This window comes from Rattus rattus, chromosome 9, assembly GCF_011064425.1.
Source record: "Rattus rattus isolate New Zealand chromosome 9, Rrattus_CSIRO_v1, whole genome shotgun sequence".
Taxonomy (NCBI): Eukaryota; Metazoa; Chordata; class Mammalia; order Rodentia; family Muridae; genus Rattus; species Rattus rattus.
In genome coordinates, this window is record NC_046162.1 from 34,928,761 (window position 1) to 34,942,637 (window position 13,877).

The 13,877-nt window shown below is 48.2% G+C and overlaps 1 pseudogene; it reads right to left on the bottom strand.

Annotated features, from left to right (window-relative positions):
• Positions 1 to 4,656: 4,656 nt before the first annotated feature.
• LOC116910268 lies at positions 4,657 to 6,129 on the bottom strand (annotated as a pseudogene).
• Positions 6,130 to 13,877: the final 7,748 nt, after the last annotated feature.

Consider the following 13,877-nt stretch of genomic DNA (forward strand, 5'->3'; position numbering starts at 1 on the left):
ATATTTGAGGATTCTTTAGGATCCAAACCTAGGAATAGAAAGTGACTTTCATTAAATTACCTTAAAAAGGTCTTTACTAGAATTTCGAGTCCGCCGATTGACACATTCACTCTCCACTGTTTCCTGCATTCCTATTTTAATCTGAAAGCAAAATTAACCTGACAGTTGTTGGATGTGGGACTCCCCAATTCCCATATTCCTGGCTTTCTCCTTCCCTCCTGAAGTGAATTTGAAGCTAGGAGCTCTGGGCAAAGGGAAGAGAGCCTCCATTATTTCTGATCCTGGACTGGGTCATGGTGATCCATGGCTGTCACCAGCACGGCCTCCGCTGGTGTAGGACATAGTTGATGGGGACCTTGTCCTTCTTCACGCTATGGGGCAAGTGACCTGCCTAGGAGCCAAAGCTGTTGTCATTCCCTCTTCTGATCCATCGCTCAAACATCCTTCACTCCTTTCTGGAGTCTAGACCTTGGTGTTGACAGCCATGTGTTTACTTGTGTGTGTGTGTGTGCTCAGAACGTTTTGTCTTCTCTGAGCTGTAAACTCCAGGAGAACAGAAGCTCTGTCCATGATAGAGCCCCTCCCCCCAGACATGCCTAGGTCAGGTTGAGAAGCCACAAAATACTGATCAAATCAATAAGCAATCAATAAGCCGGAAAAAAGGGTTGTTGCTTTAAGGAGAAGCAGATTACCTTTGTGGAGGAAGACAGTGAAGGGACAGCTTTTTTTTCACTTGAAAGAAAGTAAGAATAATCCAGCCATTCATGGGGGAGGGGGGCACAGCATTTGGGAGGGTGAGGCCGGAGCATCAGAGTCAGAGGCTGCTGAAGTGGGCTCTTTTTAAAAATCCAAAGCTAAGTTTTTGTTAACATAGTCATTTATTTGTGTGTATGAGTGTGCAAATGTGTGTGAGAGATTGTGTGTGTTTTTGTGTGAGTGTGTTTGTGTGAGTGTGCGTGAGTGTGTGCAAGTGTGTGTGAGAGTGTGTGTGTGTGAGTGAGTGTGTGCAAGTGTGTGAGAGTGTGTGTGTGCAAGTGTGTGTGAAGTGTGTGTGAGAGTGTGTGTGTGAGTGTGTGTGACAGAGTGTGTGCAAGTGTGTGTGAGAGAGTGTGTGTGTGTGAGAGAGAGTATGTGAGTGTTTATGTATATGAATGTGTGTGTATGTGTGAGTGTGTATGAGTGTGTATATGTGTGAGTATGTGTGTATGTGTGAGTGTGTATGAATGTGTGTGTATGTGTGAGTGTGTATGTGTGAGTGTGTATGAGTGTGTGTGTATGTGTGAGTGTGTATGAGTGTGTGTGTATGTGTGAGTGTACACAATGCATCTGTGCCACAGCACGTATATGGAGGTCAAGAACACATTGCTGGGGTTGTTTCTTTCCTATCCTGTACATCTGGGAATTGAACTCAGATTGCCGGTCTTGGCGGCAAGCTCCCATACCTGCTGAGCCATCTTACCGGTCTCCATTGACTTTCTTGTGTCCTTTATTGTCTTTTAATTTTGGATCTTCAAAGCCAGCCTCTCTCTCTTTGTCCTGGTGTTAACCGTCTCATAGTGGATAACTTGGATGCCATGCTTTCTTCCTTACAGTAAAAGCCCTGCGTCACCATTCCCAGCCCGTGATATTAGGAGGAAGGACTTGGTTGGAAACCAGAGGGTAACAACATAGGCTCCGGCTGCAGTCCTTCTGGACTCCAGTACTTACTGGTTTGGGAAGGCTCTTTGGGACGTCACTGTCAGCCTGACTGGAGTTTGAATCACCTCTGGAAACACTCTTCTGGCGACGTCTCTGAGAGTATTTCTAGAAAGGTTTAGATGAAGAGGGAAGACTCACCCGGAATGTGACTGGCACCTTCTCCAGAGCTTGGGTCCTGATCTGTAAAAAAAGGAGATGTTGCGCTGGGCACCAACATTCGTCTCTCTGTTTCCTTAACATGGGCTCAGCTCTGGCTGCCTCCCATCCTTGCTGCTGTCTTTCTCTCCCTCATGGACTGTACTCTCAGAGTAATCCTTTCCTTCCTTAAGCTTTTTTTTTTTTTTTTTTTTGTCAGGTGTCGTGTTACAAACACGAGACCAGTAACCATTAATAAATCAACAACATAGCTCCCCACGAGAGGCAGAGGTACGCGGGATCTCAGTGAGTTGGAGGCCAGGCTGGCCCGCATAGAGAGTTCCAGGCTAGTCGGGGTTACATAGTGAGACCCGGTCGTAACAAACAAATCCACCCACCCACAAAATATAGCTCCCTAGGTGCTGAGGTGGTGAGGGAGCATGCTGGGGAAGGTGCTGACTGACTCCTGCAGCCTGGGCCCTTCTCCCCTGCCCAGTGGCGCAGCCGCAGATCACTAGGTTCCCCGCCCACGTTCCTGCCCACAGCTCCCTCGGCCTGACTGAGCATTACCTTCTCCCTGCAGATTCACCTCACACTTGTTTGATGCTTCTCCAAAGAGCTCCGTCTGCTTCCCTCATCATTCCTGACAGGTGGCTAACACAGCTCTCCGAAACGCCTCCGAACACCAAGCGGCATCTTCCACAGAACTGAGTAGGCCTTAGTGTCTCCCAGTCCTTATTTGCTACAACCACAGACATTTGTAGGGAAACGAATTCTGTGTCTATAAGGGCTCATCTGTGTGGGCTGCCCTGTAAGCAGGCGCTGGGGGACAATCTGCCTGGCCCGGGCACCCACTCACGTGACTCCGTGGCTCCCCACACACGGCTCCTCCAGCCTCTGGGAAGAGAAAGGCGTCTTCCAGCTGGGGTTTATGGCCCAAGTGGGCCTCCTTAGGTAACAGAACATCTGCGTCTACATCGTACCACCGCTGCTTTGTTGCCAAGCATATATCCAGACCTGAGCTGGCCCTCCATGGTCTGTGGGTTTGCATGGTGGTATTCTTGAGGTGGGGGGCAGGGAGATCTTGTTGGCTGGTGACCATAGACAGACTAACAGAGAGGTATAGATGAGCCCCGGGAAGGACATCAAGGCCTGAGTGTGACATAAATGCAAACGCTTGGTGGCCCATCTCTCATGTCATAATTATCAAGTACTCTTCCTTGTACCTGGCATTTTCAGGAGCGCGCTGCCCACTGAATAACGTGTAGGGTCCAGTGCTGACTTCCTGCCTCTTTACGAGGCAATAGTGCCAGGATGAGGTGATCTCATGGGGATCATACCGCCAGGCCAGGGGCAGTGCTATGAGGAGAAACCAGAGGACCCTCCCCACCCCCCACTGTGAGAAGAAATAGCACATGACTTCCTACAAGCCTGGAGAAGCTCCTAGGAGCTGCCTTGCTGGCACTGTGACCCTGGGCTTACAGAGCTGTGAGAAATCACAGCCTTTGTTGCAGCCCCTCCGTCTGGTGCTTCACTATGACAGTGACCAAGGTGGTGGGAAGCTGTGTATCCCAAGGACCCTGCTGTGCACCAGTGGACATCGAGCAGGAGATTTTAAGGAAGGCCATTCTGGGAAGGGACACCTCCAAATGGCTTCCACCCTGAAGATGGGTGCCCTCTATGTCATGAGGCTCAGAGCAGACCTGCTTTTGGGCTCCCTCTTCGTATTTACAGTAGATGGGGTTCCGGGAACCTATACAACCTATATGACCCTGGCACGGCCATATCAGCAAGTGACAAGCGAATGCTGTGGGTTGGAGACTGTACTTTGACAGGTGTTGTCTGTGTGCTGGGAAATAGCGTGAATCAATTGGTCATCCCTGAAGAATTCACATTCTAGTGGAAGAAGGAAGACCGTGACCACAAGAAAAGTGAAGTGACTGGGTCAGTGAGACGGTTCAGTGAGTAAAGGCTCTGGCAGCCAGGCCTGTGACCTGAGTTCCTTCCCTGGGGATCCACATTGTGGAAGGAGAGAACTGAATTCTGCAAACTGCCCTCTGACCCTTCCCCATTAAAAAAATAAGTGTATAAAAAGCAATTGAGCAAAAAGATAAGGGTATAATAGAAAGTTAATGAATATGTATTAACTTTTCTCATTGTTGTGACCTGAATCAGGTAGAAGGGTTTGTTCTGGTTTACAGTTCAGGGGAAGCAGAGCCCGTCATGTTTGGGAAGACACGGGGCAGGAGCCTGAGGTCCCACAGTGTCTACAGTCAGAAAGGAAAGGACAGGCAGAAAGTGGGGCCGCACCATTACCCCAAGTTATTCACTCAATCCTAAAAACTTCTACAACATTTCAAAACAGCACCACCTGCTGGGTGCCTACCAGCACAGCTCACAATCAAACAATGGTTGGGATCAAAAGCTGAAGTGGGGTAGAGCTTATATGTTGGGCAGCTTAAGATGGAAGCCAGATGACTAGAAAGGCACTTGTTTTCTTAATTGTCAAATTGACAGGCTTGAGTTATCTGGGAAGGGCAGAGTCTTGTGGTCATTGTCTAGATTAGGCTGACCTGTTGGTAGGTGTGTGGAAAGATGCTGTGGGCGGCATCATTCCCTAGGTAGGGCATCCTGAATTGTACAGAGTAGATGTGTTAGTTAGGGTTACAATTGCTCTGACGAAGCATCATGATCAAAGCAACTTGGGGAGGAAAGAGTTTATTTCACCTTGCATTTCTTTTTTTTTTTTTTCTTCCAACTATTAATTCTGTTTTATTTGTCAACTGGAAAACTAGGCAATCCTCCAGTGCAGCAAGGTATGAATTAATCCTCTTCCTCATCATCACCAGCTCCAGCACCACCCTGGCCTTTCTTGGCATTCTTCCTCTTCACTCGGCCTGGGTGGCCATCACCATAAGGAGAACAGAAGGAGAAGTCAATGTGCTTCTGGGAGTACAGGCGAACAATGAAAGATGGGACGTTCACCACCTGCTTGCCGACCCTGATGTGACGTTGGCGGATGAGCACACGGGCATGGTGAATAGATTTGTCCAGGCCCAGCTCAAAGACCTGGGTCTGGGGTTGGGGATTTGGCTCAGTGGTAGAGTGCTTGCCTAGCAAAGCACAAGGCCCTAGTTGGTCCCCAGCTCTGAAAAAAAAAAGGAAAAAAAAAAAAAAAAAAAAAAAAAAAGAAAAAAAAGACCTGGGTCTGCAGCCATCTCTCCAAGAAATCTTCAAGCCCAGAATGTAATCCAGCTTCATCTTGTCCTCATCCAGCACCCCAATCCGAACAAGTCGCCCGGGCAGAGCATTGCTTTCAAACAGACGCCGAGGATCCTTCTCGTCCAGTGTCAACAGCTCCCGGGCAGCCTTACGAATCTTCGCCAGGGTAAATTCGACCCTCCACACCTCACGTTTGTTCTGGAGTCCATACTCTCCAATCAACTTTAGCTCCTGGTTGAGATGCGACTTCTTGAAGGGTCTCCGTGGGGTCACATAGGTTTTACGACAAACCCAGCCTCTGGCGACCGGCGTGTTGACTATGCTAGGCCCACTGTGCCTGCGCAGTCTCACCTTGCATTTCTACGTGACATCAAAGGAAGTCAAGATGAGAACTCAAACAGGTCAGGAACCTGGAAGTGGGAGCTGAAGCAGAGGTCATGGAGGAGTGCTGCTTACTGGCTTATTTGTCTGGCTTGCTTGACCTGCTTTCTTACAGAACCCAGGACCACTAGTGCAGGGATGGGACCATCCACAATGGGTTGGGCCCTCCCCGATTACTAATGCCTTACAGCTGGAGCTTACGGATCTTCTCAGCTGAGGCTTCTTGCTTTCAGAAAACTCTAGCTGGCATCAAGTTGACACATACCTGCCCAGCCCAGTGCATTCATTCATTCTTCTCAGCTATTTTCCCTAGTGTTTATTTACTTTAAAACTTTTAATTGATTCCTTGTGAGTTTCCCATCATGCACCCCAATCCCACTCATCTCCCGGTTTCTTCATATCTGCCCTCTGCCCTTGCAACCTCCCCAATGGCTGAGTCTTAGGAAAGCATCAACAGCTTTCCTAAGGAAGGGCTAGAGGGGTTAGACAAACAAATGTCTGATCAGGAATAGGCAGGGTGATGGGAGAGCCAGAGCCAGAGAGAGAGCCAGAGAGAGAGAGACTGACTCACACTCACACAGAAAGACAGAGACACAGAGAGAGGGCAACTTTCAGGAGTCTGTTCTTTTCTTCCACCTTGTGGGCCACTCAGTTCATAGGGTTTGGTGTCAAACATTTTACCTGATGTGTCATCTCCCTGGCACACCTCCCTACTCTTAATCTCTTTCTCTATTTTTTTTTTTTTTTTTTTTTGAGGAAGTGTTTCATGTTTCTCAGGTTGGTCTCAAACTCACTATGTAACCAAAGATAACCTTGAACTACGAATCCTCCCACCTCCACACCCCAAATGCAGGGACTCCAGGTGTGCTTCGCCTCACTTGGCTTTTATGTTTGCTTTTAAAAGACATTTTTTTTTTCTTTCAGACTTTGAGGGTACTTAATTTATTAGTCCTTCAGCCATGTGTCCCGTTTAACCACATTATAATTTTCACAGTTATTAATTTACATTTCATTTCCCTCAGTGACAGACCCCCACCCCCATGAATAATGTTACTGCTGTAAATACCAATACTAGTCACAAACCGTCAGCATGCAGACCCGCTTCTCACAGCAATGGCTCGCTCTGTCTGAGAGGAGCTTAGCTTGTCCCCAAGGAAGGAGGAGGCAGAAGAGGTCAGATGATGTTGAAAGAGACAGGCGAGCCGCCCTTGGTGACAGGTGACAATTGGCTTCTGTACCTTATGTTACCCTTGACACAGATGCTACAGCTTGAGCACCTGCTTGTCTCAGAGGCCGGGGAAGACGGCCTGTAGGATTCCATGCCTGTAGTGGGACGGTGTGGCCAGGAGGCCGGAGCAGTGGACAGGTGTAGATAAGGTCTTCCCTCGGGGACAGCCAAGCAGCAGGCATGAGGTGGTCCTGGAAGAGAGGAACAGATGGGCAGTCTCTTATCGCTTCCATCCTGGCCAGACGGAACAGGATGTTCTGCTGGGGCTTCTGAAAGAGGTAGCACACTGCAGTCATTTCTGCGCCCTGGAGGTAGCCGTGTAGATTATGCCTGGCCCCCGAGGAGGCTGCTTCTCTGTCTAGACTTGGCAAGAGATGTCTGTTACTCCTTAGGAAATTTTGCAGAAGTGCTGGGGTGAACTAGCCATGAAATAGGAGTGACAGAGCCTGCCAGCTGGGGCACAGCACTTGGTGGGGGAGGGGAGGCTGTGTGTGCATTCCATGCCCTGTGTGTCCTGGACCCTGCCTGGCTCCGGAATGCATTCTGGGAAACCCACTAGCTCCCACGAGCTCCACTCCCCAGAATGAGCTCTGGTCGTCTGCATCTCAGCTGGAGGCTACCTCCAGGCAGTGCCAAGTCTGACTCCGTTCCTAGCCCTGACCTTGGTCCCGTTTCTATCTCAGTTCCCAGCCCTACTCTTATCCTCTCCACATGGTCTGGCCCTGGGGGACTCCTAGATCCTGCCTCTTACCCCCAGCTCACAGACAAATGGGATAATCTGAGTTTTGGCCTCTTAAAAATTACCCTTTTGTGATTCTGAGAATTGGACCTATGGCCTCTGGCTTGCTAGGCAAGTACTTTGCCACTGAGCTGCACCCCCAAACCCAGTTTTAGACCTTTTCCTGTCTCTGTGTCTCTCTCTGTCTTTCTGTCTCTTTGTCTCTCCCTCTGTCTGTCTCTGTCTGTCTCTGTCTCTCTGTCTCTCTCCTCCTCTTCTTCCTCCATCCCTCCCTCCCTCCCTCTCTTCTTTTCTTTCTTTTTTTTTTTTGGTTCTTTTTTTTGGAGCTGGGGACCGAACCCAGGGCCTTGCGCTTCCTAGGCAAGCGCTCTACCACTGAGCTAAATCCCCAACCCTCCTCTCTTCTTTTCTTACTTTCTTTTTTCTGTTTGGTTTTTGGAGCCAGGGTTTCTTGAGTCAGGGTTTCTCTGTGTAGCCCTGGCTGTCCTGAAACTCACTCTGTAGACCAGGTTGACCTTAAACTCACAAAGATCCACCTGCCTCTGCCTCCTGGGTGCTGGGATTAAAGGTGTGCACCTTTATCTGTCTGTCTTAGTCATAATTCTTCCTGGATCCAGTTCTTTCTCTTTCTCCCCCTCCTCCCTTCCCTCTCTTTCTCTCCCTCTCTTCTGTCTTCCCATTTTCTTTCTTTTCATTTTCCCTTTCCTTCTTTTACTTCCCTTCTTGATTTTGATTTTAATATAAGTTTTCATACAAATGTATGCTGCAGTTAGCATACCCCAGGCCCTCCATGTTCCCTCCGTGTTCCCAGCTTCTCTTCTCTCACCTCCACCAGCCTCCTAGTTGTAGCATTTCCTGTCCTTCCCTTGGCATCTCCGAGTACAGAAAGGACCGTTCCTTTTCTTCCCTCCTCTCTATTGTCATGGACCCCCCACCCTCCCTCCACCCCCTTTGCATTAGAACCTCTATGATAGTTTTATTCTTTCTGATGTTAAGTTTGCTGGGATCTGGCCAGCAGCCTCCCCAAGTTGGTACCGGTGTCCTTTGTCTCCCAGACCACAGCGCTCCTGGTACAATTGTGCTTTCACTGCTTGGAATCAGCTGCTTTACTTGTTTCCTCTACCTCCTTATAGGCTAAGGCTAGGGAAGACACTTCCCCGTTTTTCTTCCGTGTGCCTGTGTGTACGTGTGCATGCAATGTGTGTGTGCACTCACATGCATGCATGTGTATGTATGTGTATGTGTCTATGTGTGTATGTGTATGTGTGTGTATGTATGTCTGCATGTATGTGTATGTGTCTATGTGTGTGAGTGTGTCTATGTGTCTATGTGTGTGTATGTATGTCTGCATGTGTGTGTCTATGTGTGTGTATGTGTGTCTGCATGTGTGTGTCTATGCATATGTGCACACATGTATTGCTTGTTAAAGCCCCTTCCTTTATCTTAGGGAGACAAACCCTAGAGAGAAGCCACCTAAGGAATGGTCTCCACAGTGCTGTGTTCAAAGGTCACACTCTAGAACCTGTTAAGAAAGAAGTGTTCTAATGCCTGTCTGCAAGTGTCCTCTTCTGTAAACATGCTCAACTGTGGCGGACACTTCCCTGGTGGTAAGGGAACTTGAAACGCTACTCTCAGACGATCATGTACACAGGGTAACGGTGCTGTTATCTGACCTATAAAAGCTGTAAGCATCTCTGGGTTGTGGCCTTCTCAAGGCTGTAGGGTGGGTCCTGTCCCCCATAAATAGTTCTCCCTTCTCTCCCAGCATATAAGGAGGAGTTCTCCTATCTCTCCCAGTGCATGTTGACTCCTCAGTGTTAGAGTTTCTGGAACATGTACATGAGTATGGGAGTGTGCTTGTCCACGCCAGCATGGAGGGCAGAGGCCAAGTTCAGGCATTTTCTTCTATTGCTCTCTGCCTTATCTTTTAGAAACTATTTAAAATTGTGTGTATATGTGTTTCTGTGTGGTTTTATGTATGTATGTGCAGTACCCATGGAGGCCAGAAGAGGGCAATAGATTTCCCCTGGAGCTGGAGTTACAGGTAGCTGTGAGCTGCCCAATGTGGGTGCTGGGAATTGAACTCAGGTCTTCTGCAAGAGCAGCAATCACTCCTTACCCCAGAAGCCATCTCTTCAGCTCTCCGCCTTATTTCTTTTGAGACAAGGACCCTCACTGACCTTGGAGCTTGCCATCTGCTAGGGTTATAGGCACACACTATCACACCATCAGTTCAGGAGCACTACCACACCAGCTTTTACATCAGTTTGGGAGATACAAGCTTAACTCCTCATGCTTGTGCAGCAGGCGCTGGGCCCAGTGAGCCATGTCCCCAGCTCCTCTCTGTATCTTCTTGGATCTGATCTAACTTAGTGAGGAACCTTTGTCACAGAGCCCACAGCCAGCATGAAGGGATGAGAATGTAAGCTTGAGGCAGGGTCAGACTAGGCTGTTCAGGTCTCTCCTAGGGAAAGCTCTGAGTCCTAGGAAGGAGCTCAGGGCTCTGCTCCTGAGTCCCAGCTCGGGTTCCTTGAGAACTTGTGACTCTAAGCTTTGCTGAGTGTCTTTGCTGCCACTGTGTTTTGGAACCTTTGAGAAGGTGAGCCCTCAAATGAACAAGGAGGGGACACAAGTCATCCTGGTGGCCTAGGTCAGGAGGGAGATGACTCTAGGGGACATCCCTATGTCCCTATGGCAGACACTTCCCTGGTGAAATGATATTCTCCTCTGGGATGTGCAGAGCCTTGACCTACAGCTGAGAGCAGGCAGGGCATCCGACCTTGGGCCTGAGTGGAGCCCTCCAGCCCCCGGAACAACAAAACTACTGTGACACTCCTTCTCCTCAGAACGGGTCAAACAGAACCATAAATTCTGATTAGGGAGAGATGCTGGTTGGCAATGACATTCCAAAAAGTTTGTGATTAGTGAACTGTAAAAGCTAACATGACATGCTTATAATTGGGATGTATTTACTGCGTGAGGGGATAAAAAAAAAAACAACCCACCATGTTGCCACTGGGACAAAGTGACTTTGAAGGAACTTTCTGAAGGGGATGGACATAGCATCTCTCTTTTGCTTAGCAAACAGTGATATTTATTGATGGTACTGTTCAAATGGTGGCTGTGGTCGGGGGTGGCTTCAGCTCCTTGTCAGGGCTGCTTTACGGTGTCGTATTTTCTAGGTGGTTAAGGGGCCTTGATCATTTATTTGCTGCATTATCCCTGGTGATTTATGGACCCTCAAAGAGCCTACTCCATTTCTATGTTTTAGGCATTTTTTTTAAAACAACAAACCTTATTCCAATATGATCAATAAAGGTTTCTCCTCCTGGTCTGGGAGGGGAGTACCATGTGGGTTTATAGCAAAATCAATATGAGGATAAATGGTCAGCTGAGAGAGTCCCTTGTCAGGGTGGGAAAAGGCTGGTGAAGCCTAGGCTGGGTTAGAGGCTGACTTCGTGGGTCCTCGTCCTCAGAGGGCAGTCGGTGCAGATCAGTCACACGGTGGGCAGCAGGCTCAGCCACACCGATTAATATGACACTAGTACATTTGTTACGTACCCCGTAGCAGTTGGGTGTGTAATTTCTTCCCCTCTCCCTTTTTATTTTACACACAGAATGGCCTGGAACTCACTTTGTAAAACAGACCAGCCTCACACTCATGTCAGTCTGTCTGTCTCTGCCTCACAGATGCTGGGATTATAGGTCACCACTCACTGACAGCCCTCTCTCTATCTTGCTACCTTTCTGTTTGAGACAGAGCCTCAATTCTTACGTAGCCTCGGCCTCAAACTCATCCTTCTGTGTCAGCTTCCCAGGTATTTGGATTGCAGATGTGCACCACGGTGCTGGGCTGATTGTGGGATTTCCAATGACAGTGCACAACTGTCACAGGGCATAAGATATTGTTTATTCTGGGGCCAACTATGAGTGACCATGGCCTGGTAAGACAGATTTCGGTCGCCTCGAATTCCATGTTTCAATGTTGAAATAGTTACATAAAGTTTTTCATAGTAACAGAATAAGGAGTCTTAATCAAGACTTTAAAATTTTTTTTTCCAATCTCTCATCTATCTATCTATCTATCTATCTATCTATCTATCTATCTATCTATCTATCTATCTATCTATCTTTTCAAGGCAGTATTTCTTTGTGTAGCCCTGGCTGTCCTGGAGCTAGCTCTGTAGATTAGCCTGGCCTAAGAGAATCCACCTTTCTCTGCCTCCCAGGCACTAGGATTAAAGGTGTGTGCCACCATCAACCGGAAAAATCAAGACATTTTTTAAAAACCACTGGTTGAAACATCATGTGTGCAGTTAATGCAGAATAGGGAAATCTCGCTGTAAGCCTCAGATGCTCTCTGATGATATTCTTGGCTTTCTGGTTCATTGGAAGCTAGTTCTCTGCTCGTACATTCTTTAGGATTTATCTGATCCTTCATGTGTCACAGAGGAGGGCAATAAATGACCACTAAGATGCCCCAAGATAACCAGACTCTAGGCTTGTAATATGCCAAGCTCTCCAGTCACTGAAGCTCAAGTCAATCAGCCTGGTGGAAGGCTCAGTGGAAGGTGCAGTTCCTTTCTGGGAAATGATCCCCGAACATCCCCACGCTCCAATATTCTAGGGGCTGAGAAGACTGAGCCGAGTGCCCCCTGAAGGATACCTCAGTGAGCCAACTCTCTAGCCCTTCTTTCCCCCATTTTTTTGTGGTGAGTGTTTGAGACAGAGTTTCTCTGTGTAGCCCTGAGTGCCCTGAATGCCATGAAACTCACTCTGTAGCCCAGGCTGGCCTTACACTCACAGAGATCTGCCTGCCTCTGCCTCCCGAATGCTGGAATTAAAGGCAAGCACCACCACCTCCTGGCATTTCCCAAAAATATTTAAACATATATTCCATGGGCTGGCAAGAGGGCTCAGTGGGTAAAGGTGTTAAGGCTGACAATCTGAGTTCTAATCCCGGGGTGGATGGAGAGGACTTTCCTAAATTGCCCTCTATCTCCGTATATATGTTGTAATGACAAACCCCCCCCCCCCAAAATAAATCCAAGTATACCAGTGTGGACACCATACTACTTTCTCCCTACTTGAATATGCACTTGTTAAAAGCAGATAATACTCTCACAGGTCACAATGCCATCCTCGTACATAGCAGCTTCTGGACACCAACTCCCTGTTAAACATCCCCAAATGTGTCTTACAGTTTCTTCCATCAGCATCTGACCAGGGACCTTGATTGTCCCCCACAGCCTTCCAAAGAGCCCGGCGACCTGGGTCAGTGGCTTCTGCACTTAGAGGGTGAGGGTGTTTGGCTGCAGGTCTGAGGAGATAATTGGCCATTATGGAGAGCCAGCACAATTGACCCATCACCACACAGCACTCAGGGCTCACCCCTGGTAATTTATGGGCACCAATCATGGGCATTTACATCCCTTAAGTACTTTCCATGGTTAGTTGGATCGACCAGGTTTACCTCTAGTCAGGCATGTGAAGAGGAGGGGCCGCTCAAGGGCACTGGGCTGGGGCAGGCTGAGCGCGTTCTGGGCCCTGTGCCCAGATCCTGGCAGCAAGAAAAGGCTCCCGGACTCCTCTCCAAGGGCAGAAGCTAGAGGCTAGGTGGAGAATGGACCCAGGCACTGGGTCCGACATTCCAGCACCTCCCTCTTGGAGGAGCCTGGGGCAAACGTCATTTCTCACAGTTTAAACACATTAAAGAAAGAAGTTGTGCTCTGGACAGTGAGAGGGCTCAGAACTGTCACTAAGCCCAGTGACCTGAGTTCGATACCAGGGTCTTACATGGGGGAAAGGGAGAACTGATTCTCACAAGTTGTTCTTTGAGTTCCACACTTGTACACTGACAAATGCATGTGTGCACACACAAACACATCCAATACATGTAAAAAAAAAAGTTTTTAAAAAGTTGTATTCTTTCCCTTCCCTAGAGAAGATAATTCTCTGCCTTATGAATCGTTTTGGCATCACTAGCTGGCATTTAACAAATAATAAATGTTGCCAATAATAACAATACCATTATTATCATGTATATTATTTCTTTTTTTGAGGTAGGGTTTGTATAGCCCAGGCTGGCCTGGAGACATCTAAGGGTGACAATAAACTTCTCATTCTCCTGACCCTGCCTCCTCAGTTCTGGGATTGCAGGCATGTGCCACCACACTGGCTTCACGCAGTGCTGAGATGGGAGCCCCGGGCTTTGTGTGTGTTAGGCAAGAACTCTACAAACTGAGCTATAGCCTAGGCCTGTACACTACTGACTTACTAACCAGGAAAACCGCATCACATTTAAGAACTCCTATCTATTCTACTAAAGCCTAGAGGAAGACCCTGGGCAGCGCCCACAAGCTTGGGGTCCTGGTGGGCTGCAGAGGTCAGAACAGAAGTGTGTGGTGCTTAGGGAAGCAGCCTTGGACTGATCCAAACATCATCCTTCACAAAATTCCAGAGAAGTTCCAAGGC